General features: G+C 49.4%; 1 protein-coding gene across 9 annotated transcripts in view; it reads left to right on the plus strand.

The window, feature by feature from the left end:
• The window catches only part of TMEM40 (transmembrane protein 40), a 64,360-nt gene that overhangs the window by 24,919 nt on the left and 26,084 nt on the right, over window positions 1-13,357 (plus strand). The window contains exon 1 of one of the 9 annotated variants that reach the window (XM_053218931.1): window positions 2,238-2,395. The exons of 5 other annotated variants lie outside the window; for them this stretch is intronic. The gene's annotated coding sequence lies outside the window, so the exon portion shown is untranslated. Of the gene's footprint in view, window positions 1-2,237; window positions 2,396-13,357 lie in introns of those variants that run through there. 3 more of the 9 variants (XM_053218928.1, XM_053218927.1, XM_053218925.1) reach the window with 3 other exon arrangements.

Genomic DNA, 13,357 nt, shown 5'->3' on the forward strand with positions numbered 1-13,357 from the left:
TTTCCCATATTTTATTTCACCCAGGGTATCCAAAATAATATCTTTTTAACAAGTAACCAATACAAAAATTATTAGTGAGCTTTTATATATTCTTGTGTTTCATAGCAAGTCTTGGAAATCCGGTGTGTATTTTGCACTTACAGCACATCTCAATTCTGACCAGCTACATTTCAAGGGCTCCATAGCCACACATGGCTGGTGACTACTGTTTGGGACAGTGCAATGACCACTGTCCCTAGTCCTTATCTCTCCTGCCATGGCTCATGCTTGCCTGGATGCCTGCCCCTCACAGCCTCACCAATCCATAACATGACAGCCAAATTGTTGTCTAAAATATAGATTTGATCATGTGACACCCCGTTGCTCTCAGAATAATATCTAGCCTCCTTGGTCTGGCTTCCGAGTCCCTGCCTCTCGCTTTCCCTTCTCCCACCCCCAGCATCCCCTACTCTCCTACTATACTGAATGATTCACAGATCCTCAACACAAGCAATGCCTCTTACCTGTAAGCCTTTGCACACATGGTTCCCTCTGCCTGGAATGCCCTTACAATGCTTCTTGGGCTTCCCTTTCAGGTCACACAATCATTCAACAAAATTTATTGAGCACCTACTATGTGTCAGACACTGTTCTAGGTCCTGGAGCAAACAATACATAATGAGGAAATATGCATAATAAAAAACATACAGTATGTCACATGGTGAACAATAAGGCAGGATGACCGGGAAAGGTGGTGGTGGCAGTCACCACTTTGTACAAGGTAGTCAGGGAAGACCTCTTGGAGAAGGTGACATTTGAGTAGATACCTGCAGAAGTGAGGAAAGGAGCTAGGAAAAAGCACTTGAGGAAGAGGGAACAGCCAGTGCAAAGGCCCTGAGGGTGGAACCTAATTGGAGCGTTTGGGGCAGTTTAGTGTACCTGGGCAGAGTGAGAGAGGTCATTGAAATTAAAGTCAGAGAGAGCAAGAGGTGGGTCCCAGATGGTGGAGGGCTGTGTAAGTACTTGAGTTGTTTTTTGTTTTTTAAGTTTATTTGTTTATTTTGAGAGAGCAAGAGAATGCGATAGAGTGGGGGAGGGGCAGAGAGAATGGGAAAGAGAGAATCCCAAGCCGACTCTGCCCTATCAGCACAGAGTCCAACACAGGGCTCAATCCCACAAACAGTGAGATCATGACCTGAGCCTAGATCAAGAGTCGGGCACTTAACTGACTGAGTCACCCAAGTGCCCCAAGAATTTGAGTTTCATCCTGAATGAGGTGGGGGTCCTGGGAGGGTGTTTAGCTGAGGAGGGACATGAGCTGACTTGGTTTTTAACTGGATCCCTCTGGTTGTCACAATTAGGACAGCCACTGGGCTAAAGCCAGGAGCAAAGAGACTAGGGATCATGTTGGCTGGACCAGGGTGGCTGCCATGGAAGTAGAGAGAGGAGGCTGGATTTGGGATATGTTGAAGGTGGGGCCAACAGGGTTTTCCAGATATGTCAGACAGAGTATGAGAGAGCAAAGAGTCAAGGATAACTCTGAGATTTTGGCCTGAGCTTAGCATTGAAATGACTCCTCTTCCAGGAAGCCCTCCTGGGAACCCACAGCTCCCTGGGCTGTGCCCTCATGGGGCCTGTCATGGCCTGTCTCTATCTGGCCTGGGTGCTCCCCTGGGCAGTGTAGGACTTGTTTACTATCCTGTTTCCAAAGTGTTCGATAAGTGAGTAAGAGGCAGAGGCAGGCTGAGCTGGGGTTATTCTCGGCCTCAGTGTAGGAGGTCAGGCCCCACCCCTCACCCCCGTGGGAACTGTGTTGTCCTGTCTGCACACAGCAGTGGATATTCTAGCCTTGGACCAGTTTCCTCACCAGGAGAGGGCACTGCCAGTTCCATTCACAGGAGACCCCCAGTCCTCTGAACCCCGGGCCTCCTGTCCTGCTGCCTGCCCAATCTCACCCCTTGGGAAAGCATCGGGTTGGCCCACATGGCTGCATCCTGAGTCAGTCTCACCCTTGAGGTGGAGGTGGGATCTGGGACACACCCCACCTCCTTCCTGCCCAGAGCTTGGCCCAGCCAAGGGCAGTGCAACTACCCCCTACATCACCGCCTCCTGAGTCAGCAGTCATGGCCATGCCCAGAGGGTGGGTTTGAGGGTTTAGCTGCTCCAACTGCTGTGCCTGGGGTGTCATGAGCAAGACTCAAGTCAGACAGGAAGGCCTGGGCCCCCTGATAGCACCAGCAGGAAGGAATGCCACCCTGGTGAGTGAGTGGGGCCCAGGGCAACTCATGCCCCGCCCCCTCCCTGTCACTGGGGTGTGGCCTGGCCTCTCCTGCCTCCCTCTTCCCCTGCCCAGCCTGGCATCGGCACAGTCCACACACTGCTCTCCTTGCAGCCAACACAGGCCTCCCGACCACAGGTAATGGGACATGTGCTGGGTGAGGGGCAGGGTGAAGGGTTAGTTTTCAGAACAGCCTCTTCCACCGGCTGACCTGCTGTGGTTCCTAGGTGGGCCTGGACTTGAACCCCAGCTCCATGCCTTCCTGGCTGGGTGAGTGCCTCCGTCTCCATCTCTGGAGGTATCGGGGGAGGATGACAAATATTCACCTCCCTGGGTTGTTTTGAGGCTTCAGCCAGCCCGTAGCAGGTGACTGACTCCTGATTCTGTTGCTCACTTGCTGCAGGACCTTCAAAAACCCCTTGGTGCCTTTGAGCCTCAATTACCCCATTTGTGAGACGAACGTGCAGACTAGATCTCTAAAGGCTTCGCCCACTCTGCCCTTGTGGAACCAAACACTTGGGAGAACAAAGATGTTTCCCCCCAAAGCATCCCGGTCTCTGTGCTTTGCCAGCAGGTGAAGGCAGCTGCTCTCTAGACATTTCCTTCGGAGGCGCCCTGGGTCCTCTGGCCAGGCCCGGTAGACTGGAGAGGGTGAGGAGGCCAGTCCTCTGCCTTGGGCTCAAAGACACCTTTGGGGACAAAATGCTGAACAGGCAGAGTCAGGCCTTGGGGGAGGGGAGGCCTGCTCCCTTCAGAGAGGCTCACCCAGGTGGCTTGGCCTGGAGGGAGCCCCACCCACCCCAGTCTCGCCTCCCCCCACTTGCCCCTCCAGTGTCTGGAGCCCCCTCTGCTGGGAGCATCCCAAGCGCCTCCTCAGAGGCAGCCTTCCGGCTGGAGGCCCAATCCATTTTCTTTTTAAGGGCTACTAGAAAGATGACAGTCATGTGCTTATTATTTTATACTGCTTTGTTTAGAAATTGCCAGAAAAGTTGAGTCAGGAGTGTGTGTAAGGGAAGTGTGTGGTGTGTTTTGTTTGGGGTCCAAACCGTGGAGATCTATACATAATGGGACCTCCCCCCACCCCCTCCCCCTGTCTCTGAAACTCCTAGAACTCGGCTAGTGTAGCCCTCTAAAATGCTAGGGTACCTGTGCTTTGAAATCCTCTCCAGGCTACCATTTCAGAGAGATCTCTCTCACGCACTGGCTCCACACCAGGGATATACTGGGCATGGTGCTGCCAGAGGCCTTATTTCACTCTTAACAGCAACCCTGTGTGGGAAGTCCTCTTTTTTTCTTTAGTAACAACTTTATTGAGACATTATTCACATGCCATCAAGTTCCCTTTTAAAGTGTACAAGTCAGTGATTTTTAGTATATTCACAGAGTTATGCAACCACCACCACTTATATCTAATTTAGAATTTAGAATTTTTATCATCCCCAAGTAAACCCCATACCCTTTAGCAGTTAACCCGCATTTCCTCCTTCCTCTGGCAGCCACTCGTCTACTTTGTGGATGATCTCTATGGATTTGCTCATTCTGGGCATATTATTTAAGTGGAATCATACAATAAGTGATCCTTTCTGACTGGCTTTTTTCACTTAGCATCACGTTTTCAAGGTTTATCCTTGCTGTCACACGTCATCAGTCCTTCGTTCCTCTTTGTGGTTGAATGGCGTTGTGTGATTATATCACGTTTTGTTTCTTCATTCATCAGTTGATGGGTTGTTTCCGCTTTGTGACTGTTGTGAATAAAACTGCTGTGGCCGTTCGTGTACGAGTTTTTGTTACAATCCCACCAACTCTACACGAAGGCTCCAAATTTTCCACACCCTTACCAGCACTTGTTACTATCTGGACTTCTTATTGTAGCCATCTTAGAGGGTATGAAGTGAGACCTCACTGTGGTTTTGTTTTGTTTAAGTTTTATTTATTTTGGTATTCTCTACACCCAGTGTAGGGCTCAAACTCACAACCCTGAGATCAATAGTCTTATGCTCTTCCAACTGAGCCAGCCAGGTGCACCTCTCATTGTGGATTTGATTTACATTTCTGTATTGATGACATGTGGAACAGCATTCCGAGTACTACTGACCATTTCTTTAGAGAAATGTCTATTCAAATCCTTTGACGATTTTATTTTAAATTAAGTCTTTTCTAAGTTTATTTATTTATTTTGAGAGAGAGAGAGAGAGAGAGAGAGAGAGAACAAGCGGGAGAGGAGTGGAGAGAAAGAACAGGAGACAGAGAATCCCAAGCAGGCTCTGCACTGTCAGCACAGAGCCAGACCTGGGGCTCGAACTCACTAACCGTGAGATCCTGACCTGAGCAGGAACCAAGAGTCACCCAGGCGCCCCCTTTTGACGATTTTAAAATGAGGTTGTCATTTTATTTCTGAGTGGTAAGCATGCCTGTTTTTCCAAGGGAGGTTTCTGAGGCTCTGAGAATGAATGTGGTATGCGGTGATCTCAGTCAGTGGAAGGTAGTGGTGGGAACTGAATCCAGGTCTGTCCGACATTCATGAGTGAGCAAGCTCCTTCTCTCACTCTGGATGACTGCTTTCTGGTGTTCACTGTTGCCAATTGCATGTGTGAGGGGCGGGAGAGGGGGAAAGAGAGAGACAGGAAAAAAGATGGAAAAGAGAGAGAGGAGACAGACAGTGAAACTTAGATAACAGAATGAGAAAGGAGGCTGGATTGGCTTTGGCTGTTTTTATCTATTTACCTAGATATCTAGTTATTTATTTGAGAGAGAGAGAGAGAGAGAAAGTATGTGCAAGGGGAGGGAGGAGTGGAGGTGGAGAGGGAGGGGCAGAGGAAGAGGGAGAAAAAGAATCTTTAAAAAAATTTTTTTAATGTTTATTTCTGAGACACAGAGAGAGAGAGAGAGAGAGAGAAAGCATGAGCAGGGGAGGGACAGAGAGAGGGGGAGACCCAGAATCCGAAGTAGGCTCTAGGCTCTGAGCTGTCATCACAGAGCCAAACATGGGGCTCAAACCCACAAACCATGAGATGGACACCTAACTGGATGCCTAACCGACTGAGCCACCCAGGTGTCCCAAGGGAGAGAAAGAATCTTAAGCAGGTCCACGTTCAGTGTTCAGAGCTCAGTGCAGAGTCCAATGTAGGGGCTCAGTCTCATGACTGTGAGATCATGACCTGAACTGAAATCAAGAGTCAGATGCTTAACCGACTGAGCCACCCAGACGCCCCTGGCTCTGGCTGTTTAAATAGGCACCCACCTTGGAAAGTCAGAGCTGGGGAAAACCTTTTCAGAGTTTTTGGTTTCTTCGCATTAATCTGCAAACACTGGGGCAGGGAGGGGCTCTAAAATTTTTACTGGGGGCTACACCGCCCCCCTAATTTTTCTTTGTTCCTAAATCTGAAACAAATCTGATTCAACCCCATAACCCAAACAGGGAGCAGTGTCCCCTAGTGTCTCGCTGGATTTAAGGATCTGGAGCCGTGGTTGTCACACTTTTTGATTGCATACGCTTCTCCAGAAAAATGCTTTAGGCACCCCCAACAGATACATATTTACTGACTTAGAAATTACATACAAGTACGTGATGATTGACTAATGTCTAAAGGCCCAATATACACTTGGAATGAAATTAATCACGGACAATAGTGGATGGGAGTCCACCTCTAGAGTAGTTTTTCTGTTCTTATGTCAGTCGGCAATATACTGAGCGTATGAGATCCCATTCATTGTTGTTTTCAGTTGGTAAGGTGGCTGACGCAAGACTTGAGCGGCCGGCGGTCTGTCCCGCACTTTTCCTGCTGCCTGCTTGTATTTTCTCGATTGGCGTTATCTCCATCCTCAGTTTCTCTGCAGGGCTCTTTGAAGCCATTTGTCCATTCCGTGGAGGCTGATTGGCTTAAAATGCATTGTTTAATCCTCAGATCTATCCAACCTGGCACCACAATGTTTGGCAGTAGGCTGAAGGTAGAGAAATGAAAGACAAGGCCACAGCTTCCCGCTGGCCCTGGGAACCTCCCCCTTAGTAGACATGATGTTCAGTATCTGGTATACAGCTGGGGGTGCACATCAAGGTTGAACTATGTACTGTTTAACTGTCTTTAGTCAAAAGTTAAGTAGAGAGACACAGACTGACATTTTCCTCCGGTACTTTGGAGATTATAATTTGAAAGACTAATAGGTTCTGAGCTAAGGACATCTAAGCCAACCTCTGCCATTCCTCAGCTTGCCACCTCTCCTGGCAGGGTGCTCATGACCACCCAAAGTAGTGCCCTGCTCCTCCAGCCACTTCTCCTGGGTCTGATCTTAATACCCACCCCCCACATCCCCTGGATTATCTCTGTTTGTCCAGACTCTATTCTGTTCAAAACCTAGGATCAAACCTAGGATGGGAGATGGTGAGATATGGGTCACCTTCTTCATGGTAGGCTCTGTGCTTCTGTTAATGTGACCTAAGCCTGTGTTAGCTTGGCTCTGTAGCTCTATCACCTTGTTGGCTCATACTACACTTCAACAAACATTGATTATGAACTTACTGTGTGCTAAACATCAAGTTAGATGCTTGTGCTAACATTTATTTACCTTTCAGAGGGTCTTTTAAAAATCCTAGGTCTTTCTCTATGAACATCCTCTAAGCTGGGCTCACCCACCTTCTTTCTGCACACTTGATGTTGTCGTGTTTTAGCCTAAGTGCCACCCTGCACTGCTCAGAGGCAACCTTAGGCCCTGGCTGCTTTGTTGGGTATGCTGTGGCCAAAAGAGTCACCTAGATTCATGACAGGTCTGTCTGGCTGTGGTCAGCTGTCTGGGCAGCACGGCTTGTCGTCCCACCACTAAACTGCCCGGATGGACTTGGGACAAGATGGTGGAAGAGGTGCACGCTACGGCGTCTTCCTTCTTACTCTGTGAGGTTCCCTCCATGCTTAGACTTCAGACTCAGATCTGAGTTCATAGCCAGATGCCCCACTGTGTGACCTTGGGCAAGTCCCTTTCCTTTTAAGGGCCTTGGTTTTGGTCTCTCAGCTACAATTCTGTGGGATTCTAGCTTGGAGAAAGGAGAGACAGCCAAACCTGGGGAGCTGGGGTGGGTAAGGTGAGCCTGGGGCAGGAAGGGGGAGGGTGCTGAATGAAGAAAAAGGAATGTGAACAAGTAATATAAAAGAAAGAAGGAGATGCTAAAGAAACTTTGCCAGCCTACCATTTCTTTAAGCTCTTAAATTTAGTATTTTATGACTTCTTTTTATGAAGCCCTTTGTCTAAGCCAGGGGCTAGAATACAGTAGAGAGCAAGAAAAACATGATTTTTATTCCCAGGGAGCTCAGAATTAGTGTTCTTTTCATCTCAATGCTCCCAGCAACCCTGCAAGACAGTGACGCTGATCCCCATTTTACAGACAGGGAAACTGAAGCTCAGAGAGGTAAAGTGATTTACCCAAAGTCACAGAGCTGGGGAGCAAAGTGATGAAGCATGACCTGAGTGGGCTCTGTCAGACCCCTTTGCTGCAGTGACTTAATCAAGATACCCTCAGTATGATGTACTGGCTAAGGGCATGATAATTTTATCATGAACTTTCCTACCTACAATCCCATACGAGCTCCAAAATGTGAATAACACATTATTCTCTGTCTTGTAGATGAGAAAAAGAACCTAGAGGGGGGAAGTGATGTACCCGAGGGCACAGAATGGGTTGGGGGCAGGGCCAGGACCAGGCTCTTGGTCTCATGAGAGCTGACTCAGTTTCCTCTCCCAGCCCCTGCCCCGGGGCTGCTGAGAGGATTGACCACCCACACCTTGGGATCCCAAAACTGCTGATAAGCTCTGCCCCTGGCTTCTGAGGGTCTGTTTCTGATTCATTGCCTTCTCCAACTATCCCGATGGAGGAATGGAGGAACTCTGGACTTGGGAATTGGCACTGTCCAAAGTGGGCAGCGACAGGGCCCAGGCCTGGACTTCAGGATGGAAAGGCTGACCCTGGGCATGTCAGGGATTGAATCAGATGGCATTTCCCAAAGCTGTGCCAAAAGACATTGAATGACATTCTGGGGAAAAGGACAATGCTCTTGCATAGTTTGGGGAAGGGTTGGATTTAATAGGGCAAAAGAGCTTTCACTCCTGCAGGCCTTTTCAGAGCCTTTAATATTCAATCGCACATTGTGGAGCTCCTAGATGAGGGCTATGAAAAGTAGTGTTGCCCAAACTTCTCTGACTACAAAATCCCCTTTTTACCTGGAGTATTTCAAGGGGCTGCTGTTCCCTACAAGATACTATATGTATCTTATTATTAGAACATGCTGTTCTGGGCTTTCCTGCAAGTCACATCAACCTTGGGGCCCAAAGTTCTTTGCTCACTTGATGAATCTTGAAGAAGTTAACTGGAGGGTAGGACTGTTTTTCTAGAATGTCAAAGCTGGAAGAACCTTATAGAGCGCATCCCAACTTCTACATATGGGGAAACTGAAGCCCAGGGCAATCCGGCAATCCGTTTGGAGGGATGAGGCCAGAGGCAGGCAGGAAGGCTATTTTTTTAACACTTGGGAGAGGTTCTGGCAGTCTGAGTGGACCACACTCTGCCTAGCATGTGATGCCTTTGTTAACGATGCAGACTTCCCTGAGCCACATCCTAACCCTAACTTTGCTCCTAACATCAGCCCCCTGAATGAGAACCTTCCAAGGAGAGAGTTCTGGGACTCTGCCTGTCAACAGTGCTCCTGGGGAAATTGGATCATTAGCCAAATTTGGGAGACACTGAGCATGGACAAAGGGAGAGGATACTCTCATTTATTTATTAAGCCAGTGTGGTAGGCTTGTTGTGGGCAATAATATCATTTAATCCCCACAACACTCTCAGAGACAGATATTAATACCCCATTTTATACATGGGAAACTGAGGCTGAGAGGAGCCAGGCACCTAAGGACAGGGATAAGAACATAGTTACAACCAACTCCAAAGCCCTCAGTCCCCTTATCAAATCTCTTGGGAGGGAGGCAATGGGAACAGAAAAGCCAGGCCCTAGGGGCGCCTGGGTGGCTCAGCTGATTAAGTGATTAGATTAAGCAAGTCTGACTTCAGCTCAGGTCATGACCTTGAAGTTCGAGGACCCCTCTGTCGGGCTCTGTGCTGACAACTCAGAGCCTGGAACCTGCTTCAGATTCTGTGTCTCCCTCTCTCTCTGCCCCTCCCTCGGTCATGCTCCGTTTCTCTCTCTATCTCAAAAATAAACATTGAAAAAAAGAAGAAGAAAAGCCAGGCCCTCCTGATGGGAAAATGGGACAAGTTTGGGCTTTGCCTGGCTGGGAAGGAAATATTGGAGGCATCCTTCCTATCTCTGGAGTTTGGGGGCCCAGGAGCATGGTGGAGTCAGAACCAGGAACCTGGTTTAGGAAGAAAGAGGCTCAGCCTCTGCAGGGCTCTAGGTTGTGGAGGGCGCTGGGGGTTAGAGACTGTGGCAAGCTGACTAACAGCCTCCAAAATGTCTGCATCCTAATCTCTGGGAGCTAAGTTAGGTTACATGGCAAAGGAGAATTAACGTTGCGAATGGAAGTAAGGATGCTCATCAGCTGACCTTAGCACAGGGAGATGATCCTCGATGACCTGGGAGGGCCCAATGTCACACTGACACGAGGTTCCTTAAAAGTGGAAGAGGGAGGGAGCACCTGGGTGGTTCGGTCGGTTGAGCATCGGACTCTTGATTTTGGCTCAGGTCATGACCGTAGGGTCATGGGATCGAGCCCTGAATTGGGCTCCACACTGAGCATGGAGCCTGACTGAGATTCTCTCTCCTTCTGCCCTCTCCCCTACTCTCTCTCTCTCTCTACCTCTCTCTCTCTCAAGTTAAAAAAAAAAAGTGGAAGAGGGAGGCAGAAGAGGTCAGCATGGTGCAAGGTGAGGAGTTGAGTTGACAGTGCTCGCTTTGCAGATGGAAAAAGGCGCCAGAAGCCAAGGACTGTGGGTGGCCTCTAGAAGCTGGACAAAGCAAGGAGATTAAGGGGGGTTGGGGAGGAGAAGCAGCAGCAAGGAAATTTATTTTCTCCTAGGGCCTCCAGGAAGGAACACAGCCCTGCTGACCCCTTGCTGTTAGCCCAGTGAGACCTGTGTTGGACTTCTCACCTATAGGACTGTGAGATGCTAAACTGGTGTTGTTTTAAGCCACTATGTTTGCATCACAAGTCAGAATCCTGAGAGAGAGAGAAAGAGAGAGAGAGAGAGGGAGAGAGGCTGATGGTCTGACCTGAGTTCAGGGCAGTGACCCCTCTAGAATTTCCATATCAAAGGAACTTAGGGAGCAGGTTGATCAGTTTGGGAGATGCTTGTCCTGGAGCTGTGTCTGCCGGACCAGGATACACTTTATGTTAGGGTGTGTGCCTGTCTGGGGTGGCTTGGGAAGCCCGAAGGAGATTCTGGAGGGCTCTAACTTGCCCCCTTGGTGTAATCACCAGAAGAAGGGGCTTCAGTCCCAGATGGACAAAAACGACACATGTCCACGCCTTGGGCAGCAGCAGCTGTTTCTGTTTCCAGTTCCCTTTACTGGCCGGGGCCTGTTTAACTCTGGCTCTGCGTTTGCGGCTTCTAGGCACAACGCTGCAGTCTACCTACAGGAAAATGGCCATTAGCCTGACCTTCAGGGCCCAGGATGATCTTCCCCAACCTCACGGGGTTCCTACCCGTTCAACTTCCTGCCACATGCTTCTTCTAATAAACCTTTATCCCGTTCTGCCTTTTGCCACCTGTTGAAATCCAACTCAGTACCCCCCAACCCCCGGCCCCTTCCCCAAGGCGGGGCACCGGAGAAAGGGGACCAGCTCCTGAATCCAGAGTCAGGGTTCTGGATCCAGCCTGGCCCCTGAGTTGCCATAAAACCTTGTACAGTTCCTCTCCATTTTTGGGTCTCAGTTTTCCGTCTGTAAAATAGGACAATAATCCCTTCTCTGCCTCCCTTCTGGTTAGCATGAGGATCAAATGAGCTGCATAGGGAAGGCACTGTGAGGCTGTCATGGCTCGGTGTTCCCTAGTATCCCTCCCAGCCTGGGCCCAGGCCCTTGTGACAGCAGGAGCTTAGGAATTTTGGGCTGAACTGAAGGGGAAATCCAGTTTAGCAAGATCTGTGGGTGCAGAGGCCCTGGCATCACCCGTGACTCAGCAGGGCTGGGCCTTTTTGGAGAAAAGCGCTAGAGAGGCATTCCTCACAGGCTCAGTCGCGGATAGGGGGTTACCTGCGAGAGGGGGTTTTAGGGGCCTCTAACCGGGATCAGGGAATGGAGGCTCTCGGCTGGAGCAGGGATTGGATTCGAGTCCACCGGTCAGCTGGGCGACCTTGGACAAGTCACTTGTCTGGCCGAACCTCAGCTTCTTCCTGTGTAAAATAAGACTTGTGCTCGTGAAGTGAGATCTTGGAGAACATGCCATGTTCTCTTTCCTCTCTCTGCTTTCTTCTTTCCTCACTTCTGTCTCAACACCTCTTGGTCCATCTTGCTTCAAAGGAGGTCACACACTGTGAACTTGACCTTTTAGAAGCTCGTCCCAGCGACCCCTCTGCCAGTGCCTGATGCTCTACCATTAGTGCTGTCCTTTTGAGTTAAGCATTGCCCTGCACATGGATTCTCGAGCTTTAATTTTTTTAATTCTATTTATCCTTTCTCATAATGGAAATGTGGGTGGAGGAGGGATGGGGCAAGGACGTTAAAAGGAGAAAGAGGGCTGCCTCAGTTCCAACCTCCATGACAGTTCCATTAGTTCCATTGCCTTTGCTTCTGATGGCTGAGCTGACAAAGTGCCGGAGGAAGTTCCTTTGGCTATGAGGACCCTGCTCAGGGCTCCACCAGTGGCTGACTACAAGCCATGTCAGCATCATTTGCATAGCACTCCCATGACTTAGTGGCTTCATTCCTGGTGCTAATGACAAGGGCCTGAGAAGAGGTGACAGCTTCACTCCTTCCATCTCCCATCGTGGACAAAGCAACTACTTTGTTCAGCCACTTACTAGTTATGGCCCTGAGAAAGTTTCTTAGTTTCCCTGTGCCTCAGTGTTCTTACCAATAAAATGGACGCAACCAGCGTGAGCCCTCACAGAGTCGTGGTGAGCACTCCGTAAGATAACATGTGTGATGCGCTTACATCGTTGCCTGACAGATAGTAAGTACTTTGTTGTCATGGTTGCCATCGTCATCATCACCATCATCATCATCACGTCTTTCCTTTAGCCGGGCCCTGTGTAGGGTTCAGTGACACAGAAATGAAGCAGTTTTAGTCTCTCCCTTCACCCTGGGTTCCAGCTCTAGTGGAGGAGACACACCCTGGGTGTGTCAGACCCTCTGCTGAGCCCTGAGCAGAGAGATCTGAAGGTGAATAAGAACAGTGGTCCCTGGAATTGTGCAACAAAGTGCCCTCCCTTGAGGAAGAAGAGTCTGGTATGAGGCAGAATTCACTAGGCTCAGGAGAGCAATATGCCTGGGGATAAGGTGGAGGTCCACTCTGGGCCTCTCCCAAATCCCTTTCTTCTTTAGAGTTGTTTCCTGCAACTGTTTCCCATGTGGGACAAAGCCCCTTGCCTGTATGCCTTTGCACGTTGTTCCCTCTGGCCCTTCCAAACTCACCCCAGCATTCCCTCCTTCAGGAATCTTCCCTAACTCTGGTCTGATTTGTCCTCTGGGCTCCCACAGCCCCCTGGTCTACCACAAAATTCCTTGAGGACAGGGATGTAACTTGTTCACCATGTATCCCCAATGCTAGCACATAGTAGGTGCTCAATTAACATAAATGTAATATAGGAAAGGGGAAGTGTGTATCAAAACTTCTGACTACAGGGGCTCCTGGGTGGCTCAGCTGGTTCATGTTCAAGGAAGGAAGGAGAGCCAAGGCACAGCACCAGCACTGTTGGTTTCTTTTGTCAGGAGAAGCAAAACCTTTCCCAGAACCCCAGCCAAACCCCTGCTCACTTCTCCTTGGCCAAAACTGGGTCTCATGGCCACTCCCAGCTACAAGGGAGGTTGAGAAAACAAGTATCTAACTGGAGCTGGAAGAACAAAATTGCAGTTTTGTTAGCAAGAAAGGGCAGGGCTGAGTAGTGTAGGGTAGGGAGGATGAGGACTGGTTAGGCAACTAGCACAGGGCTTTATAAAGGA

The sequence above is a fragment of the Acinonyx jubatus genome, chromosome A2 (genome assembly GCF_027475565.1).
Source record: "Acinonyx jubatus isolate Ajub_Pintada_27869175 chromosome A2, VMU_Ajub_asm_v1.0, whole genome shotgun sequence".
Lineage (NCBI taxonomy): Eukaryota > Metazoa > Chordata > Mammalia > Carnivora > Felidae > Acinonyx > Acinonyx jubatus.